The sequence below is a fragment of the Arachis hypogaea genome, chromosome 8, assembly GCF_003086295.3.
Source record: "Arachis hypogaea cultivar Tifrunner chromosome 8, arahy.Tifrunner.gnm2.J5K5, whole genome shotgun sequence".
Taxonomy (NCBI): domain Eukaryota; kingdom Viridiplantae; phylum Streptophyta; class Magnoliopsida; order Fabales; family Fabaceae; genus Arachis; species Arachis hypogaea.
The window spans coordinates 50,278,566-50,286,150 of record NC_092043.1 but is presented as its reverse complement, the minus strand read 5'-3'; positions in this window follow the sequence as shown (position 1 = coordinate 50,286,150).

Genomic DNA, 7,585 nt, shown 5'->3' with positions numbered 1-7,585 from the left:
GATTAGTGCCTTTTTTTGTTCAAATCAACATTATATCTTTGCATGATATTTAGGGTATATACTATATATAGTGCATGCGCAATTAGAGGATATATAAATGAGATTAAGAAATGAATGGTATTTGATTTCATTCATTATTAGATTATTGATTATGCATAGACACGCACTTTATATAATTGAAGTAGCACACGTCTTCTTGTCAAGTTGATTCGTTTAGGATCCTAAGAAACATTGATATGTCATGTAAACAAATAACTAAAATGTGTCTCAAGGTCTTAATTATCTTAATTAGTAGTAGTTAGTGATCGATTTAGTAACTAATCATAATAATAAAGATAATAAAGCTAGACATTCAAGTTATTTTTTAACCAAGACTAACTAAGTTCTTTTGTTATACACACGCTTTTTCAACGACGACGATCTTCTTCACTTTTCTTCTTTTACTACAAGAAAAACATTGAGTACCATCGGATTTACTAATAGAAAAATAAAAATAATCTGCCGGTAATATGATTAACCTCCAATTTTATTGTCCGCTGGTAACTTGCGGCGGATTTAGCGTCAAATATGATGATTCAGAGACAAAAAATCTTATGAACATTACCGGCGAAAAAAGTTTGACAGTAACGTTGGTGCCATAAGTTGAGCCTTCGCACCACTTTACCGTAAAAAAAATTCGACGAAAAGTGTTTTCTTATTTTCTTTTAAAATAATTTGAATGATTGCTACTGTAGAAATTTTTCGTCGGTAAATTCACTGGTGCCGTCAATATTTTTATATATATTTTTTTTCAATCTATGATGTACCTCGATAGTTAATAATTAATAGTCAACTATCAATTAACAACGAATAAATTAGTATTTTATCTGAAAACAGTGATTTATATATGATATAAAGTATAAAATATATAGAATGTAAGCACAAAATAAAAGTTTGATAACGATATACATAGGATAGAACTATGTTGATATTAATCTTATTCAGATTGATCATCTTCTTTTTCTAGTTCGTCCTCCTCCTCTTCTGAGGTAATTTTCTAATCATCGAACTCGTCTTCTTCTTTTTCTTTTTCTCCACCAATCCCGTCTTCTTCTTGAAAATCGTCGTCGTCCAGTGGTAGTGTGTCGTCATCTACCCTAAGATCAATGATGTCATAATCCAGGCCATAACAGCCGACCTAAGGGTGATTGGATCACCAGTATCCACCACTATTTTCAAAGGAGTTGGGTCATCAATTTGAAAAGGTTCCTGATCCTCTGTCCCATCAGATTAGAAGCGACCTCTTGGGTTAGTCTTAATAACAACCACCTAACTAGACTTGCATGACCCTGGATAAAGCAAATAGTATAAATGTCGTGCATTTCGAGGTAGAATAAAAGGATAATAGTGCTTATATTTTATGGTCACATTTACTTTAGTGATATTGTAGTTCTTGTACTTTCGTGTTCCTTATCACGAACTTGAATCATACCATTGACATTTAAACATGCACATCTTGTACATAGTGCGACAAAAATACTCTAATTGAATTATATTGTACAACACACCATATCAATCAGAATTACCACCCCCTGAATCTCCACGAACCCAAATTTCGGTGTTATCTATTTTTTGTTTCAACCGACCATTGTAAAGAATGAAACCAATATCCATTAATATTGTATATTACGTAGCTTGTGCTTTTATTCACTGAATCCTAATTAAGTACAAGTAGTTCCTAATCTGTTGTGTCAGCTAGATGCACCCTGACGTATTCTCTAAACCAAGAAAAAATTATTCATTGATGTATCAGGATTTGTTTTTTGGAATAATCTATGATATAATAGGATAAATAAAAAAATTTCAGTGTACTGAAGTTTTGATTAGATGACAAAGATAGTATCTTACTAAATGCAATAGTCACGAAGACTTAAAAACTCACATCAGGTAGGGTAAAACATGGTCACAGTTAAGCAACACATGTGAGATGTGTGGCATCAATTTTTTTTCTCTAACTAATATTCACTACCTGCGCCCATTGCAACTCCTTTCGAAATAAATATTGGATACGTTGGTCCATCTAACGAGGATTCTTCCCTCTCATCATTCCTTCCAACTCTTGTTTTACATGAAAGATATGTACAAACTACGAAAAAAATGAACTCCAATTGATCTCAGAGAAAATAGCACAGTCCTAATACAAAGACAACTTATTAAATTCACAAGTTGAAACTAATTCAATAAACTAAATAAAATTTTTTAGCAGCTCAAGCACTCTTAATCTTACCCTACTTAACCTACTTTAACTTAATTTAATTTCTATTTACATTAAATTAATAAAATAAATCCTAATCACAAATTTCATTACACTAATTTAATTAATAATTTAGTAAAATACCTAACAAAATCCTAAACTCATAAAAAAATCTGAAAAAATTAAAAAACATTAACAAATTCTAATCACAAATTTTATTACACTAATTTAGTCAATAATTTGATAAAATACCTAACAAAATTATAAACTAAAAAAAAAATCTGAAAAATAAAAAACATGGCAAAATTACCCTCTGATGGTAGCCGCAGGATGGTGAAGGCAAGGTGGTGACAGGAGGCGGCAGTGACGGCAACAACGTGATCACCACTGACGACCATGAATACTAACAGCGGCGGCGGGGTCGACCTCTTCATCAGTGATTGACAGTTCAAGCGGCGACAATGTGTAGTAGCGGCAAAAGCAGAAGCTTCAGATGGTGGTGGCAACGGTGGCAGCTTCAACGCCAAAGAGAGAAGACGAGAAGAGAGAGAGAGTTCATAAAAGTAAGGAGGAGGAGTTTTGCGTTTGAATTTTACCGGCAAAAATTTTTGCCGGTAAATTGCCTAAATGCAGGGTTTTACTAAACCGAGATACCAGCGGCTAAATACGATGGAAGATCCGCGGGTAAAGTTAGCACTACTAAAATAAGATTTTGCGCCACTAATTACCGTCGAATTAAATGGTGAAGTATAAAATCAGACGGTAAGTAATTTTGGGAACGAAATTTTGCTCGCATCTGATGTAATGGTTGCCACTAAATCTGACGGTAAATTTGATGGTATTTAATGTGTTTCTTATAGTGTTTTACACCTTTCTTCTTCAATGTCATCATTATCGTCTTCTTCTTTTATTTTAGTTCTTCTCTTTTTTTTTTCTTTTCTTCCTCTTTCATTATCACCTTGTTCTACAATTATGTTAGCTATGATGTGTTGGGTTTTGGAAGTTTAATCGATACGTGAGCTCATGGCCAATAAGACAAGCATGCATCATACAACATTTGTTTACATTTGTTTGGGTCTGTATAATTACTTTGGCTTGCCTAATTGACATCCTGTTAATTGCTAATTGTACTACTTGTCGTACTTATTCTCTATGTGTGATTGTCTACTTGTCTGTTTGATTGCTTAAGTTTGATTTAGAGTGTGGTGGCATGTAAGTGATTATATGTGGGGTCAGAGGCCGAGGTTTGATATTGTTTTAGGTCGGAGACCAAGAATTAATATTGTTTTGGGTCGGAAGTTGAGAATTGATATTGATGTGCTGAGATTTCATATTGTTTTGGGTCGAAGGCTGAGATTTGATTATATTGGGCAGGAGGCCGTGACGAATTGGGGTGGAGGTCGTAATTTGGTAAGTTGTTAAAGGTTGATATGCACTTTGACTTGTGGTGGGTTATGTGTTGATTGATTTTGTTTGGGTCGGAGGCCGTGATTTGATTATATGAAAGGTCGGAGGCCGCGATTGATTTGTGTTTAAGGTTTAGTAAAGTATGAAAGATCAAACTGATTCAGTATAGTCTTAATAAATTTATGCTTGGAACAGGTTGGTCATTTATACAGTTTAAGTAACCTTTAAGATTTTATAATGGAAATATACATTTGGGTTTTGAATAAGTAACTATTGGTTTTTGAAAAAATTCACAAGACGAGCGATGATCACTGTTATTGAAAATAACTATCCTTTTTATATATCATTCTATAGCAATTCTAAAACTTCTTTAGTAAGATTGTGTGGTTAAGTTCTCACCTCTTTACAAACTTCTTTTTTCAGAAAATGGACGAGAAGCCTGCGAAAATTGCTTTGAGTATTTTAGTTACAATGCATCTGTTATATATATATATATATGTCATGTGCTATTATTTAAAGTGTATGTATGTATGTTTCTATAATAAAAGAAAAGTATATTCGGTTTTTCAAATAAAATCGAGGTAAGTTTTAGATAAAGGCTCTTATATGTAAAGATATATGTAAAAATTGTCGTAATACTCCTCGCTATTAGAATGGTGCAGCTAGAAGCATGACATTTTGATAGTAAGGGTGTTACGCATAGAATATTGACTTATTCAATTAAGGGTGTTACGCATAGAATAGTAAGGGTGTTGAATTTGTGTTAACTTAATTAGACTTGATTATAAGAACACTTTTAAGTGTATTATCACCGTAATAATGAAGATAAATAAATTAATAGTTGGGTTTAATGCATATATAACCTTATTTTTTTGGTACATAGAGAGTTAATAGAAATATAATTATTTATTTATTTGTTTTCTTTTATCAATTTAAATTATTAAAATAAGTGACTTCAAAATATGATATTAAAATTTTTATGATTTAAAAAATTAGAGTTCGATTTTTGCTATGTAAAATTCACAAAAACCTAAAAAAAAAAATTGTACATGGAGACATGTAAGAGATATAATAGTTATTATTCGTGTATATTTTTCTATTAGCTTATATTTTTAAATTAAAACGAGTCTTTTCATGACAAAACTAAAATATTATCCTAGAATATAATGAGGATAGAAAAGTCATTAATCTAGATTTCTAAACTAAGTCATTTGATAACCTTATTAACAACTAACACTCAAAGATTTTTCTATTAAAAGTGGCTAATTAGTCACAATGCAACAATACCTAAATAGTTAACCCTATTAGCTTGAAGCATTAATGTCATTGCCATATCTTGTGATCAAAGAAAACAAACTAATTCAGGTGAACCAACAAAATAATAATATAGGAACATAAAATCTCAGATATATATTATATTGATTATTATTTGGCAGAAAGTGATAGGGTTTGAATTGAATGGAGGATTATATATTGATGGAAGAAGTACAAAACGAAATTCATGCCAACATAAGTGAACAGATGGAAGCGTTTAAATTGGGGAAAATAGAACAAGACAAAGAAAGCAGGAGGATACAGTAAGATATGATTTATGATTGAATTGAATCATCAAAGTATGTATGTGAGGTAAGCATGCAAGGCCTACCACAAAAAATAATAATTAATATTGATGCATGACACATGTTAATGCATTAGACTTTCAAAAAATCATAATCAATCATATACACATATATTTATATTCATATATGTTTGTGTATGTATATCTATAGGACCCCATTATTAGGCAATCATTGGCATGGGAGAGTTGAAGTTAGCCACTAAAAAGCATAAAATAAAAAAGCATAAAAATATTATTTTGAGACCCAATTCTTTTCTTTTTTCTTTTCCTAGTGAAAAATTTAGTTAGGATTTGTTTGATATATATTGTCATTTAATTTTATCAAAGTTATAACTACTAATTTTATCGTAGAGGAATGAATTGACCACGCACTTGATTAACCTAAATTAATTATTTTAGATATAAATTATATATAAAAACGCACAATATCTTTATAGGGTTTTTAGTAGCACATGTATTTTAAGGACATTAGCAAAGGGTACTATGAAGAAATATTTTATAAAAAATTATTAAAAAATATAAAATTTTTATATTTCAAAATATTGATTATATCATTTTTTTAATTTTTTATTATATTATTAAAATATACCTTAAAATACATTTTTAATTATATATATATATATATATATATATATATATATATATATATATATCATCTAATTTCAAAAGAAGTAAATTTTACCGAATTAAATAGAAAAAATGTATCTATATAGGATACCAACTCATATGTCAATTGGACATATATCACTTCATTGACGTATGTGAATAGAAGCAGATAAAGCATTATTATTAGAAGAGGAGGGATTTTAGGGTTGTTGTTGATATATGAATATGACACATACGGTAATGGGGAGTAGTGATGTTTTTTAATAATTTTAAATAATATATTTTCTTTTATTTATTAGTATCCTTTAATTTAAAGTATGTTGAAACCAAACGAAACAAGTGGTTTATTACATCACCTTATCTCTGCATGCTTGTAGGGTTTTGCACGAGAACAAACCAACCAAGTATTGTGATTCATTGCATGCCATTGTTGTTATCTACTATCTTATATATTTATATAGCTTTCAATTCAATATACACCCAACTTTTTTGAGAACCACCCTTATAGTACTCTTGGCTCACCCATTTTGCGTAAAGCCTTCAAATGCTTATCCTTTCATGCATTATAAACATCCCTCTCTTATTTGTTGGGTCCACTTTTCTATTTTCGATTCTCATATGTCTACTCAATTTTAATTCTAATAAAATATTAGAGTTTAATTTATCTAATATTATTAAATTATCTATCTGTAAATATTCATTCTTAAAATGATCATTTTTGGGCGGAAAATAATGGAGTAAAGGATAAATAAATTTTTTATTTTTTATTTCGTAAACAAATAAATTTTTTACTAATTAAAAATACAAAAACGTCACTCATTTTTTAAAATATGAGATATCTAAGTCTTTTTGAAAGATCGATTTGTTCTTATATATTTTGGACGGAAAAAGTCTCTCATATTTTATTTAGAAAGTTAGGAATATTTTTGTATTCTCAATTAGACAGGAACTTATGTGTTTTCAAATTAAAAAGTTAGGACCTATTTGTATTTTTCTCAAAAAGATGTACTATGAATTTCTACTCACGTCTCTTAGGCTGCGTTTATTTTTAAGAACAAAATAAGACAAGACACTAATAACATGACATAAATGACAGAGATACAAAATTTAGTGTTTTTGTATTCTGTTTGGTGATCAAATAAAACAAATTATGAAAATCTAATTTATTCTCATTTTTTTATTCAAAAAATTTGAGCAGAAAAACATAATAATAAAAAATATAATTATAAAAATTTAACAAGAATAATGAAAGAAAAAATAAGTTGTATTCTTTATTAGTGTTTTTGGACACAAAATACACTAATTTAATATTTCTGAACACAATATATATCTCTGTCTATGTCTCATATATCAAACACGATTTTGTATCTCAGTATTTATATTAAAAAAATATTAACATGGCACTACGTAATTCTTGATGAATATTTGTACACATTTTTAGAATTATTTTCTAATAATGAATTTCCTATTGAAAAAATACTAATTCCAATTTTATAATAACATTAAATACATTAACTCTTATTTTTCTAATAAAAAATTCTCTTATCATTAATGAATTCCTTAAAAGGCTAAAACCACAAAGTGTGTTGAAATTAAAGTCTTCTAATTTCACGTTTAGTTAGTGCATCATAATTCATATTCATGCATTTTCTTCCGCCTACCCTTTCGTTAATTCCTTGTCAAACAAATTTGAATTAATTCACATGCACAAATATAATCGA